Source organism: Lepisosteus platostomus, chromosome 6 (assembly GCF_059453375.1).
Source record: "Lepisosteus platostomus isolate fLepPlt1 chromosome 6, fLepPlt1.hap1, whole genome shotgun sequence".
Taxonomy (NCBI): Eukaryota; Metazoa; Chordata; class Actinopteri; order Semionotiformes; family Lepisosteidae; genus Lepisosteus; species Lepisosteus platostomus.
In genome coordinates, this window is record NC_142616.1 from 38579129 (window position 1) to 38599843 (window position 20715).

Below are 20715 nucleotides of genomic sequence, written 5' to 3' on the forward strand. Positions count from 1 at the left end.
TATCCTTACTTTTATTTGAAGCTTTTGGAACTCCCAGAATTGTCTTCAAATGCAGTTGGGAAGAAGTTCATCCCAATGGCAACATCCCAACTATCAAATTTAGCAGTATATGGATTTTGGTATAGTGTAATTGTTTTTGTGAAAGGTTCATAACAATACCATCACACAAATGCTACGCATGTTTTGGAGCTGCCTACAAACAAAATGGTCTCCTAGCAGGCTTTTGCAGTTGTTCTTTTCCAACAAGATAATGCCCAGTGAACACAACACATGCTAGAAAGGAATGGCTTGCACGAAGATGGGCGGAGCGGTGGCTCTTTGGCTACGGATCTGTGCCTGTGGCTAGAAGGTTGCTGGTTCAAATCCCACAGCCGGCAGAGGAATCCTACGCCGTTGGGCCCCTGAGCAAGGCCCTTAACCCCAACTGCTCCAGGGGCATTGTACAATGGCAGACCCTGCGCTCTGACCCCAAGCTCTCTCCCTATCTGTGTGTCTCATGGAGAGCAAGCTGGGGTATGTGAAAAGATAATTCCTAATGCAAGAAATTGTAAAGGGTTAATAAAGTGTTGTTATTATTATTATTATTATCATTATTCTGAAAAGCAGTTATCATTCTCAAATGGGTCCCTTGTGTTTCTAAATTGAGTTTATAACGAAAGCTCAGGAGGGATAACATCAGCCTAGTTCAAACACACTGAGCTGTCAATAATTCACAATCACTCCTGACGTTATTTACTTACCTAAAACATTATAACTACTGCAAAGTATCCCCTTTTCTCCCTTTGTCTGTTTGCATCCCAACTCCAACCCATCTCAACCTCAGCAGCTGCCCCCTGGTCACTCCTCTCCCAGCCTGCTTGTTTTATGGCAAGGAGGTTAATACTCAGCCAAATGGGTTAAGCCAAGTTTTGATTAATATTTTCAGTACACTTAACTGTGTGTTGCTATTCCTAGCGAAGTCAGATTCAGTAGAATATCTGTGAGCCATGTAAAGTACAGTAAAATGTCAAGAAGCTTAAGTGTTTATCATAGCCAAAAAGAAGCTAAGGAAAAGAACTAGGAGTGAAGTAAGATTGTGGGTGTTATGCCAAAAAGGGCCTTCATATTAATTCAAGAAAGATATAATAAAATAAAAGTTTTTTTTTATTATTATTTCAATTAACATACAGTATCACAAAACGGTGTGTATTGAATGTTTAAAAAATTTTAAGGAGTACCTAAAAAGTTTTATTCATACTGTATTTTGGATTTTTTCCCCTTATACTAGACTTGATTATTTGTTTTTCTTATACAAACATCTTTAGTTCATCCTCTGGGAGAAAAACAATATTTTATATCTTTGATTGTCTTAATCCTTTACAGAGGAGGATTTCAGTAAAACCATAGTAACCAAAATGCCCTGAATTCTACCCTAATAAAATTAGTAACCAGGACCCAGTAGTACTGTATCTCTGAGTCATCAATAATCCATAGTAGTAAAAAGTGCACGTGCATTTGTATGTACATGATTCATGAAATAACCTTAATTGAAATCATACAATTAATTTTGTAAGATTATGCATGATCCTACAGGATCCCCTAAAGATCTACACAGGTAAAGATTCCATGTCAATGTCCTAATGGGAAATGAATCTTGATCAATGTTCTATAACATAATAAGGATTCCAGAAACAATCCTGTGAAGAATGTGTTACAGGAACTGGTAGAGCGGGGTAACCCCATGTGGGTCTAAATGCCCGGGAAACTTTCAACCAATGAATGACCATAGTTCCTCCAGAAAGAAGAGCACAGAGCCCAGAGGGCGCCCCTCCAGGACATTCTCAGACTTAGCCGTCTGAGAATGTCAGACTAGCCGTCATGTGTCCGAGTGCCAGGACTTTGTTCTAAGAGTCGAGACCGGAGGTCGCCCGGGCGTAACCAGATGATCTGCCCGAGGTTAGCCCAGCAGCAAGCCTCATGAACTGCCGGTAACCCACCATGAATGCTCGCCTGATCATGGTCAGAACTATCGACAGCTGAATTTTAGTATTCAGGACTAGCGCTACATCGGGAACGAACCGGTCTTCTTCCTGTCTAAAGAGGGTGACTTGCTCGGACCCGCAGTCACTTTTTATGAGACAGGAACTGCCAGCGTGCTGCAGCAGAAATCTCTCCCTCCTTCTCCCACACCTCCAGCTGCACCAGGACTGGCTGGCCCCGAGCCAGAGGATGCCGACGCAGCAACAGCCTGTCACTGTTCCTTAGTGTCCGTGGGAGATCTAAATACACATAAATTGGATGAGTATTCAACACTCTGCATTGCAGCTCGAGAATTCAAACTTTACCTCAATCCAAGGTGATGTCGATTTAATTCATATGAGTGACATACTTGCTTTTGAGTATCTAGTGTAGAAGTTGTAATTAAAAAGGTCATTAACGAAACGATATAAATGAAGGGTATACTGAATTTATGCATCTTTTGGTATTTGTAACTCTTCGTGATTGAATATATACCTTTTGTATTCTGCTAACCCTCACTATAAGATCTGTTATGTTTACAGTATATGCACATTTTATGTATTAATAAATGTATTCTCGTGTATTAGCATCTGTGTGTGTGCGTTGCTGAGTTGTTCCACAAGGTCCATTTTCTAATAGCCATTAAAGAATCATTTTGTGATTTACTGCAACAATTAATAATTGTCCCAGTAAATGCACAAAACCCCTACAAGTGCCTTGAGAAATCTCTGGAATTAAATTAACTATATAAGAATGAAAATTGATTGATTGGCTGATTGGTGCTAGAAAACCTGGTTAAAAAAGCAAAACTGGGAAGGAGTGGTAATTCCAAACCAATGCCAAGAGCAAATAACTTAGCTCCAATAAAGAGCTGTCATTGCTTTCAATAGAGAATAGAATGTGAATAAAGCTGGATACAGAGCAAAGCCAGCTTCCAGGCAGACACTCACTCTCAGAGAAATAAATAAACAGATCTCAGTCACTTACTCAAGACAGGAGGAAGGACAGGAGGCATGCTGGACCCTGTAACTCCTCAGGAGAGGAGGTGGAATTAGGGCATCACACTCGTTCCGGCCTGTCGGAAACATTTCCATAAATGCTCGGTCCTCTGCCCTGAGGCAGTGTTATCATCTCTGTTGGGGGCTACTATTCACAATGAAAGCGAACAATTGCTTTTTAGTATTCTACAAGATCATGGTATGCTGTTGTACAAAGGCAATACATTTTTAGGCAAAAACAGGAGCATCACATTGACGGGTTTTGCCATCAGAGTTGCTTCCTAGAGCCATTTTTTTAGTGAGCTAAAATACATTTAATTATACTTTCCTCGAGAATGGACTTCATATAGTAATGTAAAATGTCCCCTGTGTGATGTAGATTGAGAATTCTGTAGCAACATGTGGGATTTTAAAGTGGTGACATACTGTATAGCATCATTAATTATATGATCATTATATGATTAAAAATTTAAGCAAGTCTGAACATTTATTAATACGGGGGTGTGGGAATGTCTGTATGAAATTAGAGTAACCATAGTTCACTTGCTTCATACTGTACAGTATACTGTATGTAGGTTTCATTGTATTTCATTATGCCAATGTTTTTCAAGGGTTTTGTTATATATTGTTATTCTTATTCAATTATTGTATATTTTATTCTTACAATCCAAGGACAAAAGAGGTTTTTCCTTGCCATTTTTCATACTAATGGCCAATGTCAAAACATAATTGTTATATTTTAAAGAATCATTGCATTTTCATGTTTCCATTGAATTATGTTGTTTGGGGTATTCACCTCTAATTTGTAAGTGCTGTACATACTGTATATTTAAAAGTCCTTAGAACACAAATTTTGCCAGGTGTAAAATTCTAAGCAAAACAGCTTTCTAGAAATCAAACTTCAATATTATATTGGTTCCCATTGTATGTTTGTTGCTCTTGTGTTATCAGTCATGTTTAAAAAAATCAGAGAAAGTGGAAAAATTAAATAAAGTAGGTCGAAGGTTTATTAAAGTTTTAATACTTCAGAAAAATAATTTATTTTCTGAAGTGTAAATGTAGAATCAAGATCAAGAAGATGTTTAAAATCACATATGAGAAAGTGGCACATCAATCCATCCCCATTCACACAAAAAAGTGCATAAGGATTTTGATTTCTAAATTTAAATGTGGGTGTTTAAAAATACAATGCTATTTACATAAATACAGTAGACAGAAAGGTAGTGACAGGGTTTGCTGAAATGACACCTTTTATCACAAGAAAAAAAATCAGCACCTACACATACAATGCCAAGTGGCACAAACATGTTTTAGTAGAATAAACACAAAAAACTATAATAGAATCCAGCTACTGTAGAAAGATAACATGACAGAAACAAATACACACGGACAAGTGCTTTTGGCATTTTGTTTCAGCACAAAGTTGGGTTTGGCAAAGTTGTAGTGTTATACCTGTGACCTTCCCACACATGAGCACAGTGACATCCAGAGGTGTTGGCAGGAGTGAGCTCGTGAAAAGAACAACATTCAGTACCACATCCCCCTAGGAGAGCAGTGTCTGCGTGTTGGGGGGACAGGATGTACATTTTTTTATCTTTTTTATCAAAGATTTGCATTTGGCTCTTGTAATCTGAGTTCTGTAATCCTGTGCTATTCAACAACAGCCTTCCCACTGGTGTACATAATATTTTTTAAGCATGTTCAGGAAGAAGAAATGATCCACAGTCTTTTAGATCACACAGTCTAAACAGCATACAGTACATGTACTTCTTCATGAGGACAACTGCTCACCGTACATGGATTTTTATACATTCAAACCACAGAAATGAGGGGGAAATTAATGTAGGGCAGAACCAGGTTTCAGTCATCTTGTGACAGACGACTGGAAATAAAAATGCCACTGGTTTGGTGGTAAACCAACTATTGTTTAAGGTTTAACAAAGCAGTTGCACATATCCTTACATTACTGCCCATCCCCAGGCTGTTGGTTGTTCACAGCTTATTCTTTAAAATACAATTAATAGGTTTATTCCATGCTGGAAAAAAAGAAAACACAACGTTTCGGCCGTGGAGCCTTCTTCGGTGAGAACCACTGAAGTAGATTAACTGTGCATTAAAAGAAACCATTTAATAAGCATATACAGTTCTCTGAGTAGACATATTAGACAACACTCACATCAATCTTGACTACACAGTATTCCTAGTGAATTCCTATTCTCTGTTCAAGAATGCAAAGATATTGGTATCCCCAAAAATGGGGATTAGAGTGAAGAAATAATAACTGTTATTTTGTGCAGTATAACAACCCTTAGCTTATGGCTTACTGGTTGTTAAGCTAATTCACTAATCTTTTATTTTTATAGTTTCTTTTTTGGAAGTGTTTGAAACAATATTCAAGGTAATGTAAATATACTGTATTGCCAACCAATTGTATACATACTGCATGTTCAGTTTACTGCTGTGCTAAGACAATGGGTACTGTTCTACCTTTTTCACATAACTTTATTCCTTATTCAAAGATTGCTAAATGAGAAGCTTTGTTTCTTCTTAAATAAACAAAGCTATATTAATATTGTAAGTTATAGAAAACATTAGTGGAAGCTTTTATTATGTTGTTGATACTCCTATAATAATAAACATTATTTTAAACATTTCATATAGTGCCTTTTACCTCAAAGCTTTTAGATAATAGATAAAACTGTAACATAATATCTACACTTTATACTGGGGAGCCATGTAGAGCCTTGAACATGAACAGAGAATATTAATAATGAACCAGAAACTTCACAGTGCGAGGACAGGAGTGGTGTGATAACTTGCATATGACCTCAGCAAGATTCTGTCTGTTGAATTCTGAATATAATGAACTATAAGTTGAATTTAGATACGCCTGCAAGTAAGGTATTTTAATAACCAGTCCTTGAAAATCCATTTCTCAACTACAGATACGGACAGCATAAGACTCGGGCTAACAAAACAAAGTCTACACATAAACAAAGTTTCTGCACAGGACATTTAAAAGTCAATCTAAGATAAAAAAATTAAACCCAAATTCTTCATTTTGGATCGAAACTCACAGTTCCATCGGTTAACAACGTTAAAGCATTGTTTCTTCTTTAACTGTTGAGATGAAAACAGGAAGTCTTACCGCAATTAAGATGTGAAACATTCTGTCATCTGCATAGAAATGGTAAATAACATTAGTAGCAGAGACTTGTAACCAACCCAACCTCATATAGTTAAGTTCCTCGTGTAAGATTCAAGAAAGTCTAAGATGTTTTGCTTGGAACTGTTCATGTGTATTTTCATGTTCATGTGTTCATTTTTATTTACTAGTAACATATTCAACAAAATGAAATATATGGTTTTGTCTTTTTTTACAATTAGAATTAATGCAACTACAAAGTAGTTCGAGACATACAAAACAAACCATAATGTTTAAAAATAGCATTTAATTAATGTGGAACCTCATTTTTATTTTATTCTTAACATTTACCTTACTCCACCATTATTTAGCATTTAGGTGTTTAACCCTAAAATTAATTAGCATTTATTGTGATATTTTATAAATAAATGTATCATTTAATGTTTTTAAGACAATTTTACAATTACATTTAAAGAGAAAATAAAGCACAATATCTTACTTTGATAATTCTTCTCTAGAAGACAGACTCACCAGAATCAGGATTTTATTTCCAAGAAAGTTCTATGTGTAATAAGCTGCAAACTCACATTCACGTGTTAAATCAATCAAATGTCCAATCCATCAAAACACTCATCCCTAGCGCTAGCACTTTATGAACAGTGTACAGTTCCTAAAATAAGCACTTTTACACATAAAGCATTTAAAGATGCAGCCATCTAGAATGCATGGCAAAACTTGCAGAAAGCACACTGTTGTACACCAGTCTCGTCAGCCATTCACTGCTCAAAACAGATCAATAGGTGGCACTTGTGATGCATTAGATGTTACTGAAAAGGTAGCTTCACTTAATTTTCTTAGTCTAATAATATTTTCTTAAAACACTACATTTTATGTGTTGTATAAACATATAAAATACATAGCCCAGCTACTGCTTTAAAATGAAAATGTACAGTACAGCAAAAAGTGCAGTATTTGTTTTTCAAAAGGGGTACAGTACGTCATGAATGGAGCCTAGATTGGATCTCGGTTTTGTGCCTGGTTTAACGGAAAATCTCAGAAAACTAGGAACTTCATAGAGCGACCATAAACTAAACAAATGGAATTGTTAATGTTGCAATTTGCCATAATATTGTTGAGTCATTGTATGCACCAATCAAAACATTTTAATATTTAAATGATTGCTTGCAAAACAGCGGTGTAAACAATGGTATCTAGATGAACACAGATTACAATTACAACACAAATACTGCAGTTGATGGACAGTATCAATATCTGAGGATCCATCAGGGAATTAACTAACATGTGTGGCACGTTGGAAAATGTAGTGTTTTCCTCCATGTATTTAGCTTACGCACCAAATTAAAAACTACATGCTTTGAAGGAGGCACTTCCTGTTCCATTTTTAATAGACCCTTTAAAAATAAATTATCACATCACTCACAAAATCCAAAAAGAGAGGAACTAGTCAAAATATATAATAAAGCTTAAAGGGGGTGAGGGGTGGGGGTGGGCTGCATGTCCGTGTGAAACACAACAATCATTTCTGAACACAATGTCCTTGTCACTAGCTGCTGTCATAAACAAATGAAATATACCACAATTCATCAGCAGATGCCAGCTCACAGAAATGTTTCACCTACTTTATTCCCAATTCTTATGTACAGTATATGAATGTAACCACAAGAATTGCTGTTTTAGCCTTAAAAAGGGAACATTAGAAAACAATTACATTTCCTTAATAGAAGAATTAACTACCATGTTATAATACTCCATACTGTAGATGACACAAACACTGAAACCGAGGAGAAAGGGCTTTCAAGAAGAAAAGGTAGTTTCTACTGAAGGAGAAGTATGAATGAAAGACTCACTGTACATCCACAGTCACTAAACAGAGTACATCTAGGATCAGTGGAATGGAATGGACTCAGAAAACTAGCAGTAGGCTCATTCACATCTGAAACAAGAGAACCTTGTGGAGAAAGATATTTCCCCTTATAGGGAAAATGCCTTGGACTATTAAAAGATGGTAAGACTGAGTGATCTTAACTTTTTAAAATGATTTTAAATGAATTGTAAACATTTTTGTCTTTATTAACCATATATCTACAATGCACGGAGAACTACCCACTCTATAAACAGTTGACAAAAAGCTACTATGGCTTTGGAGCAGTTTGAAACCATGTTGTTCCATAAAAAAAGGGAGATACTGTATGCCTGTTCCTTTTTACATGACTGGCAACAGTGGAATGCTCATTGTCTCATGAGGCAATTACAACTGGATCTGGTTGTAAATTAATTATTGTATACAGTATGTTCAGCAGGAGTCTGCCCTAATGTTTTGGCTCTTTCATTTTTCTTTCTCATTGACTTTGGATTGCAAAACAACATTAGGTAAGTCTTACTGCTAAGTAATTCTGAATGTATTCTGCTTTTCACAAAAATAGTGAAAATGACATGTTTATCCCAGGAATGCTCAATTATAGGGTGTAATACTTGATACATAGAAAATACATTACACTCCTTTTTACACATTTATTTGCACAAAGGGAGAGTGCTGATATTTTATAGTTAACGAAAATTGAACAAACTATCTTTCATGTTTATGTATTTGCATAATCAATATTAATTAATTAAAACACAATATAAATCAGAGTGACCCATTCACCATGCAAGCAAATCATGTACTCTACTGTAAGTTTTAACTTGATACGAGATGAACACATAAATTACCAATAACTACATTTTCTGACATTTCCCACACACGTTAAAGAATTCCATGAATATCCACAGATATCTATACCATATAACTATAGTATACAACATACCTACAACTACAGTGTTAGCGTTATTCTTGCAAACTGCATTCATCTAGATCAGTGGTGCCCAACCAGTCGATCGTGATTGACTTGCAAGTTGATCCATCGCAAGAATGTTTGGCAAAAACAAATGGACTATTTGACTATTTACTTTTTTCGATAGCCTAAAAATTTGAAAATTAATTAAGATCTGTGCATTTTATGTCATACATTTTACTGCCCTTGTATGTGTTTAACCCTTGTCAAATGGTTGTAAAAGACTATTCCCTGAGTGCTGGCTGACACTGAAAAAAAGGCTGCAGGAGCTCCGTAAATAGTGTTGTGTGTGATACCGAAGAACATTCTCTTCGTTATTGCCACACGTACCCCACATTCATCTCAGTGCATAGTGGAGCGAAACAGACTGGCTGTGATAAATTCACTAGCAGTTTGATAAGTTTGATTGCCTAATTGATAGTTGTAGCGTTTGAGCGAAAATGACGAAGCAAAGAGACCGAAAACTTACTGTTACCACAAGGAAATGGAGCATAATTTTTTTTTGTACTTTCGCATTAATATCTGCAATTCTAGCGTTAAAGTAAAAAAGGGAAATATAGAATAACATTTAAAAATGCATAAAAAACATATGATGTGCTTTCCTGCTAAAAGTGAGTCACGGAAAAGTGGAAAAATTAAAATTTCAACTAGCAGCAGTCAGTTTTCACAGGGCCTAATACAAGAGGGAAAGCGCAATCATCACATCGTTCCATGTGAGCCACGTCCTGGCTAAACACAAAAAGTCATTCAGGGATCGAGAAGTAATAAAAAGAAGTATTTGTTGAGGCTGCTGACTTGCTGTTTGGTGAGTTCAAAAACAAACATTATTGGCCAGGTTCAGACAGCCGTTGCCTGAAATCAAAGAGTTTCTCGAGTCGTCTAAACATGGTGAATATGCCCAATTAGAGGATGACCAGTGGTGTCTGGATTAAGCATTCCTCACAGACGTGACTGAACTGCTGAATGTCGAGCTGCAGGGACAAACTAAAAATGTAATCGACATGATCAGCAGTGTCAACACGTTCAAAAAAACTTTTACAAGTTTTCTCAAGTAAGCTTCTCAGTGCCAATGCTCACATTAAGGTAGGATACTCTTTCTAAAATGGAGAACATTACTTGTTCACTGTAGCATGAGTCACTTGCTTTTATTTGCTGTCATTTTAATGATGGGTATCATTATTGTACTGATGTGCCCACAATCTGTTTTTCCTATATCAGCTTCAAATTCACACTGGTAGATCACGCTGGACTGGCAAATGAAAAAGTAGATCTTACATTAAAAAGGGTTGGGCACCCCTGATCTAGATGATATTATTAAAATCACCTGTTTTGCAAGTGACCATCAAAATATGAAAATGTTTCTAACCATGCATACTATACTGTACGTCAATAATATGTACAGTATAACGGTAAATTGTAGCATTAGACATTTATAAAAATATTTATCTAAATATAGTGCAGACTTGTATCAGCTAAAATGCAACATACAGTAAAGTCCTTAAAATTACTATACAAAACTTTTTTTTTTATTTGCTTTTAAAAGCAATGTTTTTAAAGCCACTATACTGAATATGGGGGTACTGGGGAAGCACCCCATGTATAGTCCTTGATGCATTAAAAATCTGAAACAGAAAGCTTTTCATGCTGTAAAACTTGCTACAGTATATGGTTTTGAAGCAGTGTGCAACCATCTTTTTTGCCTTTATAATGTCACTTTGATTGGAAGTGTAATGGAAAATGAAACTAACTGTCAATACAATAACAACTATGTCAGCTAGAGACAGACAAAAAAGCTGTTTTCAAAAACCAGCTTTTTTCCCGGCGATTGTCTGTGTTGAGTTCAGATGTTGCACCTGTTCTCCCTCCCACTTACTGACTCCTCAGTATCTATGCTTGTCTGCTGTGCCCCAGATCTGGACATTTTAATGGCTTTTTTTCAACTCAGTTCATTCTACACAATACATTGTACTGCAGTTATTTGATAAATAAAAAGTGATGCACAAGACTGTGAACTGGTTGCGTGAGCTTGGCAGCCGCTAAGTCTATTTTATGGTAGCAGCTAGTGACAAGGAAAATTTTTCCTGAATTTTAGAAATTATCACAGATTTTCACACAGACATTCTAATATGCTTTTCAATCATGCTGTCCTGTAACTCATGGTCAGTATGTATACACAATTACTCACAATTCTATGTACTGCATGCAATTTCAAAATATATAACTTTATGTTTTATGTCACAATACTATATATCTCATTTGAAGTTGTGGTAGCAGTGTGGTAAGAACATCCTGACTCAACAATGTACAGTACAATAATCACTATATTTCAGTGGTTCTCAAACTATGGTACGCAAAGCACCAGATGACCCTGGAAATTTGTTGTGTGCACTCAAAAATTTGGGAATTAAAAATTGAATTATGAAAAATGTAATTGTAATTTACTTAATCAGTTTCAGAAAGCTTGAGACGGGTTTTCACATTTTCTATTTTAATAAAATTAGTTTAAATCCGCAGCCTACATACTACGTTGATACAGCGTGCGCTAATACTTGAGTGTTCATACTCCTCTTGAGCTTTCAAAGACACAGCTTAGTGCCACATTCGCCAACAGAACAAGTGATAAAAAATTAATACCTCGCAAAAATCAAGTATTATGTCATGGCTGAAAGAAATAGAAGCCAAGAGTACTGATGCCAGCTCCGATAGATCATGCATACCCGTTGAGAACGAGGAGGATTATACATCGGCCACAAAGGTTACCATATTTGGACATGAAAAAAAAGGAAACCCTGAGGTTTCTTACTGCCTTGTCTGGGAAGGGGGCTGGGATGGAGTCTTTTCAAAATATCCCACGTTTTATGTTCATTGGTAATGATAAGATCACCATTAGCCATATACAATTTCTTGCATTTCTTGCATTCTTTTCACATACCCCAGCTTGCTCTCCATGAGACACACAGCCACACAGATGGGGAGAGAGAAGCTTGGGGTCAGAGCACAGGATCAGCCATTTACAGTATATGGCGCCCCTGGAGCAGCTGGGGTTAAGGGCCTTGCTCAGGGGCCCAACGGAGTAGGATTACTCTGCCAGCTGCGGGATTTGAACCAGCAACCTCCCAGCCACAGGTGCAGATCTTTAGCCACAGTGTCACTGCTCCGCCCCCAAAGTAAAGTAGCTGTGATGATGTTTAACTGTGTGAAATGCATAAGTCCCCTCTGCTGCAATAACAGTATCCTCTGCTTTTCTGCCAGATTTTACAAAATAATCTGTTAATTTGGTTGAGGACCTCTCTCCTCAAATTGCCTTTTTGTGTTTGAGTCTACATGAGCAAGTCAAGTACTGTACACCTTTATTTGCCACAGAGACAAAAGTACCAGGCTTACGCACCAAACATTCAGCTTCCTAGTCTTCTCTGACACTTTGAAAACAGACATTTATTTTTCAGTTCTGCAGTGAATTTACACTTTTGCTTTGGCAATGTTTGAGGGTAGGAAAACGAGAAACAAAATAGGGAGCCTTTCGATGAAATGTTTCTGCACTGCACAGACTGAGCAAAGACACTGATATTGACGCCCGATTTCGTTCTCTCATGACATAATCATACACGTACAGGATGAAAACTGAACGACAACGTAGGTCGCAAAGCGAACTAGAGAAGTTAAGAAATTCTCTCTCTTTCTATCTTTATAACTCTTATTAATTATTCTTCATGGTGAAAATAATGGGGTTGAAATCCCGGGCATTTCTGGATATTTGAAAATTCCCCCTGGATGGAGATATAAGGATTGAAATGGAGAACATGGCCGGGAAAATCCGGATGTATGGTAAACCTATCGGCCATTGACACTAGCTCTTCTGCTGAACCTGACACTGACAGCACTGCTTGTGTTAGCAAGTGTCGAAAAATGGCTGCGGTGGTACGATCCAAATTAACTAAGTGCTCAGTACTATTTTTATTATATATGTGTGTGAGTGTGTGTGCCCACGCACTCATGTTGGTCATTGAGATTTTCTGTGGTTCCTATGAGAAGATGACTTGTAGGTGGTACTTGGATGCTTTTGTTTGATCTTTGGTGGTACTTTGGGCAAAAAGTTTGAGAACCACTGCTATATTTAATTAAACTGTTTGTTGCTAGTATGCAAACATTATGACTAGCGCAGGGAAGTACACATGGGTTAATAATACTGTACCAATTGCCTGACAACCACACTCAGCTGTGGTACTTTAAGGATTAAATGAGCCACCTTATAGTTTTACAGAGAAATGCAGTCCTGCATCAGATTATACCAAAATATTAACAAACAATGATGCTAAGCAGTCCGAGACACCTGAGTGTCTATTGCAATCTAACTCCAGATACCTCGCACATTCTAAATGGCCCCATTTGTATAAAATTTTAAAAATATTTTCCAAAAGTGAGACTAGATACAGAGGATTACTGATCTTGTTAGTGTTAATGTGTTAATTGGATTTTATAAATTTGCAGTAGACAATTAGTGTGGCTTTGTTCTGTAGTTTCCTTTTAGCAGCATATATAAGATGCAGTTGGACAATGCAATTGGTGTGTCATAAGATTTTGGGATTGACCAAGGCTGTCCCAAACCTCGCACCGAGTCCTTCCTTGAAGTCCACATTTCTGTGACGTAATTCAAGTGTGGACTTAAAGTGTACAAGGATTCTAGGGGGCATCGGTATAAATAGGGTAATGGGACACCCTCGCTTGACGTCACTCATTTCTTATTCGGCTCATGGTCACAATGATTTCTGTTGTTGAAGCTTATTACCCGGTTGCTCAGTCCATGTCAGCAGATATTTTTTTTTAATTCACTCTCCATTCACATTTTGATTAATTTGAATTTCATCTCATCTGTCCCTGCACCAAAGTAGTGACACACCATGTTCATTCCTGTTGAGCAGCAGCAAAAAACTAAGGAAAACTTGGCAGTACCACTCTGTTTATTCAAAGCTTTAAACTACTAAATACATTTCATATTGTTTGTCCTAGTACAAAAATGTTATGTTCCTCGTACTGTACATGTTCATTCACATTCATTCAAAGTAAACTAATTAAGGTAAATGTGGCAATACCTCACAGCTTTGTACTATTAAATATTCCATCAAACAGTCGAAATGGGGTGACTAAATAAAACTTTGTCAAAATCCTGTACCTAGAATACATACAGTATGAATCTGAAGCAGCCTAATGAATTTATTTTACAAAAAATATTATTAGTTCTAAAACTGTTCTAAAAGAGAGATTTATTTTCCATACTTAAACATCATTAAAAACTTTACAAGTCAATGAGAATATATTCAGAAATTTAGAAGCAGAATCAAGAACCTTTTTTTCTTTGCAGTTAATCATTGCATCATTTTGTTGTAGTGATGAGTTTACTCTTCATCTTTAATATGTGTTAGATATGTCAGCAATGTATGGTTTTGTGTAATTGCTTTTTTTACTCCCGGTTTTAGATCTAGGTAAAATACGATGTCACTTGAATCTTTCATTCTTCTTGCATCTGGTGGCTTGTGTTTGTTCTGGATGCATCACTGTCATCCACAAAGCAGAATGGTTCCTTGCACATCATTTGAACATGTGCCTCAAGCAAGTAGGCTGCAAAAGGCATTACCACAAGAAAAAAGAACATCATGATAAGATAAAAGTATTCATGAATTTGAGACAGTGCAACATTAGTAAAATAATTAGTTTTTCCCTTTTCTGTGCTAGCGTAAGGGCCTAGACCCCACTAGACTGAATGCATTTTACTTTGTCTGTTGACATAATTAAATCTTTAAATATCAAAAAACCTTCCACAACATACTTCCAAGAAAGTTAACAGCACATGTATTTCTGAAGAATATTTATTGTTGAAAGAGTCAGAACAAGTACATTCTGATAGACTGCTAGCAGGCAAAATTATTCAACTATGATGGTCTATTACAAACATTAAAAAAATTGGGCTTTACCAATGTACAATAGATATAATTATCTCAGTCAGAGCTGTATGACAGTCATGCTGTCATACATTAAGATAATGCCATAATCTTGCAATCTTTAAAGTATAACTTATAATTACTTTTCTTTTTAGGTACATTAATTTAATCTATACAGACACTGTTAATGCAAAATATCCAAATGTAGAGAAACATCTCTGCCTTCTACAATAAATTCACCCAATTACATTTATATATCATGTGCAAATGGAAAACCTATAATTTCAGAATGCAATAAAAGGTTGGCACTACTGAATATAAAATAACTATTTTAAACAGCATCAGTGAAATAAAATTGATCAAGAGCCCTCTTTCATTTGTAACGGAGAAAGGATTAAACTAGATCAGGTCACTAGTGAAGATTACATCAATATTCATCCTAAAATAATCTGATCAACTTTTTGTAAAAGCAGTTAGGGTCAACAACATTGGAATTAGCACCAAAAGGAAAACTGAAGCTGAGAAGTTACAAAATATTCATTATTCATATTCACCTGTAGCCTGCTACTTTAATCACTGGACCACTTAACCTAGCTATGTTTGTTTGTTTGTGTGTGTATTGGAACATGTAGTTTGTGTGGTTGGTCTCTCTCATGTTAGGCACATTTCTATATAAATTATTACCTGAGGCCACAAAATATTAAGCAGAGTTTGAAACATGTTCCATTAAGGAAGTATTCAGCCTTAAAATACGTCAGGCAAAAAAAGAAAATGAGCAAGCACAGTTTCAATTATCCAGGCTCCTGAATTCAGGAAAATGGAGAAATCAAAGGTGAAATTGGACAGACAATAGTTGGATTAAGCGGAGAGTAAGAAGTGATGTATTTTATCATATAACAAATAGCAGTAAGATTAAATGGGATTCATTCAATTTTAACTTATGTTGCTGAAGGTGTAAAAGAAAAAAACTGGAACAAATGATCTGTTCAGCACAACTAAGATTATTAAGATGAATGTGACTTTTAACCAAGACCACAGAGACATGAACATGCAAGAGACCAGTTGAAAGTAATACATTCTGAACCATTTGTACAGGGAAGTGACTATATAGTATATTGATAAAATCAAGCAACATACTGGGTGATGAAGAAAGACGTTGCAGGATTCAGGATTTAATCAAGAAAGAAGTATGAGAATGCAGTGCGACAGAGAACATGGCATTGGCCTGAACAACGTCTCAAAATGTATGTGGAGTTTGTGCAAGTGAGGCTTCTCATGAATTAAATGAACTGTAAAAAAGTTGCCAGCAGCTGCAATATTTATACTTGCACCAATTAGTTAAGAACTTCAGAAAGCACAATTTAAAGTTGCAACCTACAGTTATTTAATAACCAATATGAGAAAAACAGTGAGACCAAACCAATTAGACAAAAACAACAACAGCTGCAGAAACAAAGTGTGAAAAGTAGGATTAAAAAAGTGAATTTTATGCCCTCACTACCCTCTTCCAATTATGCAAAGAGTAAAAAAAGGATTGGATGATCTCAAAAATAACCTGCAGCCTCTCACCCATTCTTTGCCTGCAGTGGTGAAATTACCCGATACTTTCACGCCTCTGGCTCTTTTCTGGAGACTGTGGCAGCAGTTGCTGTCATCCAGTCTGTTTTTTTTTTTACCAATTGTGCTTAATACCTCATTAAAACATACACACAGTCATTTTTCCCTAGGACAGGTTTGAGTTACAAGCTGTGAAAGTATTTTTTTAACATTCCTGGTTTTCACCAACATACTTGGGGCAATAAACACTATTTGCTTGTCTTTTTTATCCTGGGCATGTAAGCAATGACTGCAGATGTGCAATAAATAAAATTACAATAAGGTAGATGATGTTGGTGTGGTCCAAGGGACATGGCCAAATTTGTTCGCTAATCAAACTGCTTGTGGGAAGAAGCTATTGAAGAATCTAGTGGTAAGTGTCCGTATGCTCTTGTATCTCTTGCCTGAGGGCAGGGGGTGAAGAGCTCATGCCTGGGGTGGTGACTGTTCTCTGTGATGGCAAGAATTCTACCACAGCAGTGGTCCTCGTAGAGCTGTTTAAACTCATGCAAGGCCACAGCCAATGATCTACTGGGCCACGTTCACCATTCTCTGCAGTGCATTTCTCTCTCGAGGAGAGGGTGCTGCCGTACCATACCATTGGTGAGGATGCTTTCGATGGTGCAGCGGTAGAAGTTCACTAACACAGGTACTGGCATCCCCCATCGTTTGAGGCACCTCAGGAAACAGAGGCGCTGCTGAGCCTTCTTCAAGTTAATCCCCATGTTCATAGTCCAGGTTAGGTCATTAGAAATGTGAATTCCCAAAAACCTAAAGCTGGTGACTGTTTCCACTTCCGTTCCATCAATACTGAGTGGGCTGTTGTGTGCGGCCTGTGTCTCCGAAAGTCCACTATTAGTTCTTTTGTTTAACTCATGTTCAAGTCCAGGTTATTCCTATGACACCACTTCAGCTGTACGACTTCCCTATCCCTGTAAGTGGACTCGTCATCACCACTGATCAGGCCTATTACAGTGATGTCATCTGGAAATGTAATGATGCAGTTGTTGCTGTGTCTTGCTGTGCAGTCGTGATTAACTCACAAAATGAGATTTAAAATTGTGTAGTGTGGCTCTTTTCATTAAAAATGTATTTTTAGTATACTGCATAAAAATTGTACTTTGATAACTTTTGGTACTTTTGTGTGTTTTCAGTGTGACTAGTCTTAAAAAAGCTTAAAAAGATCAGGGACACATGAACATGGATTCAATGTTTCAATATCCCCCAAAATGCTTAATATTTTCATAATAGGAATACAAATCAGTTGCTTTAAATATATATAAAATAATATAATCATAAATTTTAGTTTTTATTTTACAAAATGTACATTCATTATTTGAGAAAAGAATAAGAAACTTAGTATGGCCATACGGTACAACTAGTTGTGGACGATGTATGACCATATTAGATTTTAACATAGCGTAGAAAAGCAAAAAACCTTTGTTTTAATATAATTAAATATTAAATATAAATATAATTTAATATCAAATTTTATATAACTATAATTTTAATATAATTAGTTTTGAGCCATGCTAAACAAGACATAAGGAAAATATCAAATGCACAATGTCATCAGCATTGACAAAAATCTATATTTAAAGTAAATGATTCAAGTAGAGGAATACGACAATGAGAATATTTCTAAAGGAAAAGGAAAATTATACTAAATGGGCAATACACAATCTTGATCAATCAATATACAAATGGAAGAATGACTACTATACTGACATTTCGTCAGCTGATGTGCAGAGCTATGGTTAATAACAATTCAAAGACAGTCATCTTAATTGGAAATAAATTGGTACTGTATTCTGCAAAGCACCAAACCCCTGAGTGTATAGAGATAACATATTCATGTTTGCTGAAGGCAGCACATCGTAGTTTTTGTTTATTTGCCTTTGAGTTTACCGCCAATGGTTATTTCTTTTTTCTTTCAAATGTTAAATATTTCAGAATAAACACAAAGCATAATCTTAATTCCTGATGAAATTAATAACATAAATCAAACAACTCCTGCCTTTGATAGTTTTCCATCTCTCGCAAAATCCCCCTTGAGAGAGGAAGTCATTGTTAGACAGAGAGTAACACAAGGCTGTGTAAATGGGATGAAAGTCTATTTGAATGGCAAAATATGAATGAGTTCAATGTGATCATTTAAAAATCCCCAAACCACAATCATTTTTATGGGGCACAGAAATTCCTTTTAAAGCCTTCAGTCTGAAGACTGCTTTCAACACAGTAACAAAGAGTGCTTTCTGCACCTCCTGATAAAAGCCATGTTGTTTGGTCTATGAAGAAAAAGCAAGTGATCCACTCAGGACAGTGTTGGCTGTTCTGGAGGACATGCCCCAGTCAATAAATATTCCTGTGGGACAATAGATAAATTTGGTGTTTGAGGACGAACATGACCCTAACCCTGCACCTACAGTAACTGAACTGGAGAAAAATTATGTGTTCAGTGTTCGACAACAAACAGAAAAAAAACCTAGGTTATTTGTTTATTTGTCTTTCAAATAAGAGAGGTGACATCATGGACACTGCTTCCTGCCAGCATAGAATGGTTGAGTTTGTTAAGTCAGCTATAGTTCAACTACTCAGAATTTCACACAGTATTGATTTACTCCCCCTTTCTGGGAACAGCTTTGAAAAATCATGGAGTTCACTTGTAAAGAAACAGCAGCAAGCCACAAGGATTTTTACTTATAAAGTTACACTCCCCCTACCCAAACAATGCAATAAAATTCCCCAAGGGGAAGACAACAGTAGGGAGTTTAATTATTCCTAACCCATGCTCTCACTATTTGAAAGGTTGTATCCAAACAGTAAAAAATGAGGGACAATGACATATGTGCTAATATTAAAAGCACATTACCTTGCATATATTTTGGAATGAACTGTGCCATTTCAGATGAAAGAAGTGGGAAACCATGCATAACTGTATGCTCATTAATATATTATGCATATCAAAATAAAAATATTTACAGTACTTTACCTCAGCGTACATCATTTTCAAATCAGAATCTGACATCCAGATGATGGCAATTCTTTCTCTAGCAAGGTTTCACATTAAATTGGTTGGAACTACAGAGCGTTAATTCGGAGCATAGAGTCCAGGTATTCTTATTTCAGAGTGTGGCCTACGTCATAAGTCAGCTGTGACAGGGATTTCTCATTACACAGAACTAGCTGTGCACCACCAGGATTGCATTGACTTCAGTCACCTGGGGTTTCCCGTTTGCCATGTGAGATCAAGGCCTTTGACATTCGGAGTGCCAGTGAGCTTACAATATAAGCGGATGGATGATATTGTATTAAACCAACACTAAATTCTTGAAATCAAATGCCACAAAGGCTCATGATATTCATAGTCATGTTAACATACAGTATAACATGTGTAATCATGTTATGTTCTCTGTTATGATTCAGCTCCCCTGAATCATGAAAAGGTATTTCACGTAGTATAGATTTTTGTTCTCCTATCTTACATTTCTTCTGTTGAATGAATCCTAGTTTCTTTAACTTTGTTAATTTACTGTAATATACATTCCCAAAGGTTTTGTATTGTGATTAGCATTGATCTGACTTCAGAATTCATTTTACTACACCAATCTGGCTTGGTTAGTACTGAGATGGGATATCTCAAGACAAAATCAGGCTGCCGTTGTAAATAGTGTTGATAATAGTCTTCCCATTGGATCAGAATTTCCAATCCAGCACTAATGACCAGACACAGTGCTGGAGGGGGTGGTTTCCTTCAGATTGAGATGTGACATACAGTAATGACTGTGACATATACTTGTAAGAGAAAAGGTGTTAACTCTATATCCTGGCTAAATTCCAATTTAGGCCTACAAATATGTCTTACCTAAAGTCTCCCCTTAATTTAAACGGTGAAGTAATTTCCCTGTTCCAGTGGGGATTTTAGCACATAACGGCTGGCATTTCTCACAAAGGTTGAGCTACACTTCAGTGGTGGATGAAGCAGGTTCCCTTCTATATACAGGTACACGTATAAATCACTGGGGGATCCTTTAGGACGAAAAGCATTTTATTAAATCAAATAATTAATTCAAGAAATGACTGGATGATATTCTACAGCCTAAAAGCTACAAGCAAACAAACAGATTCAAACAACATTCTTTCATTCTTATAGTATGTTCTTAAAAAATAAATGATTGAATGTCAAATGA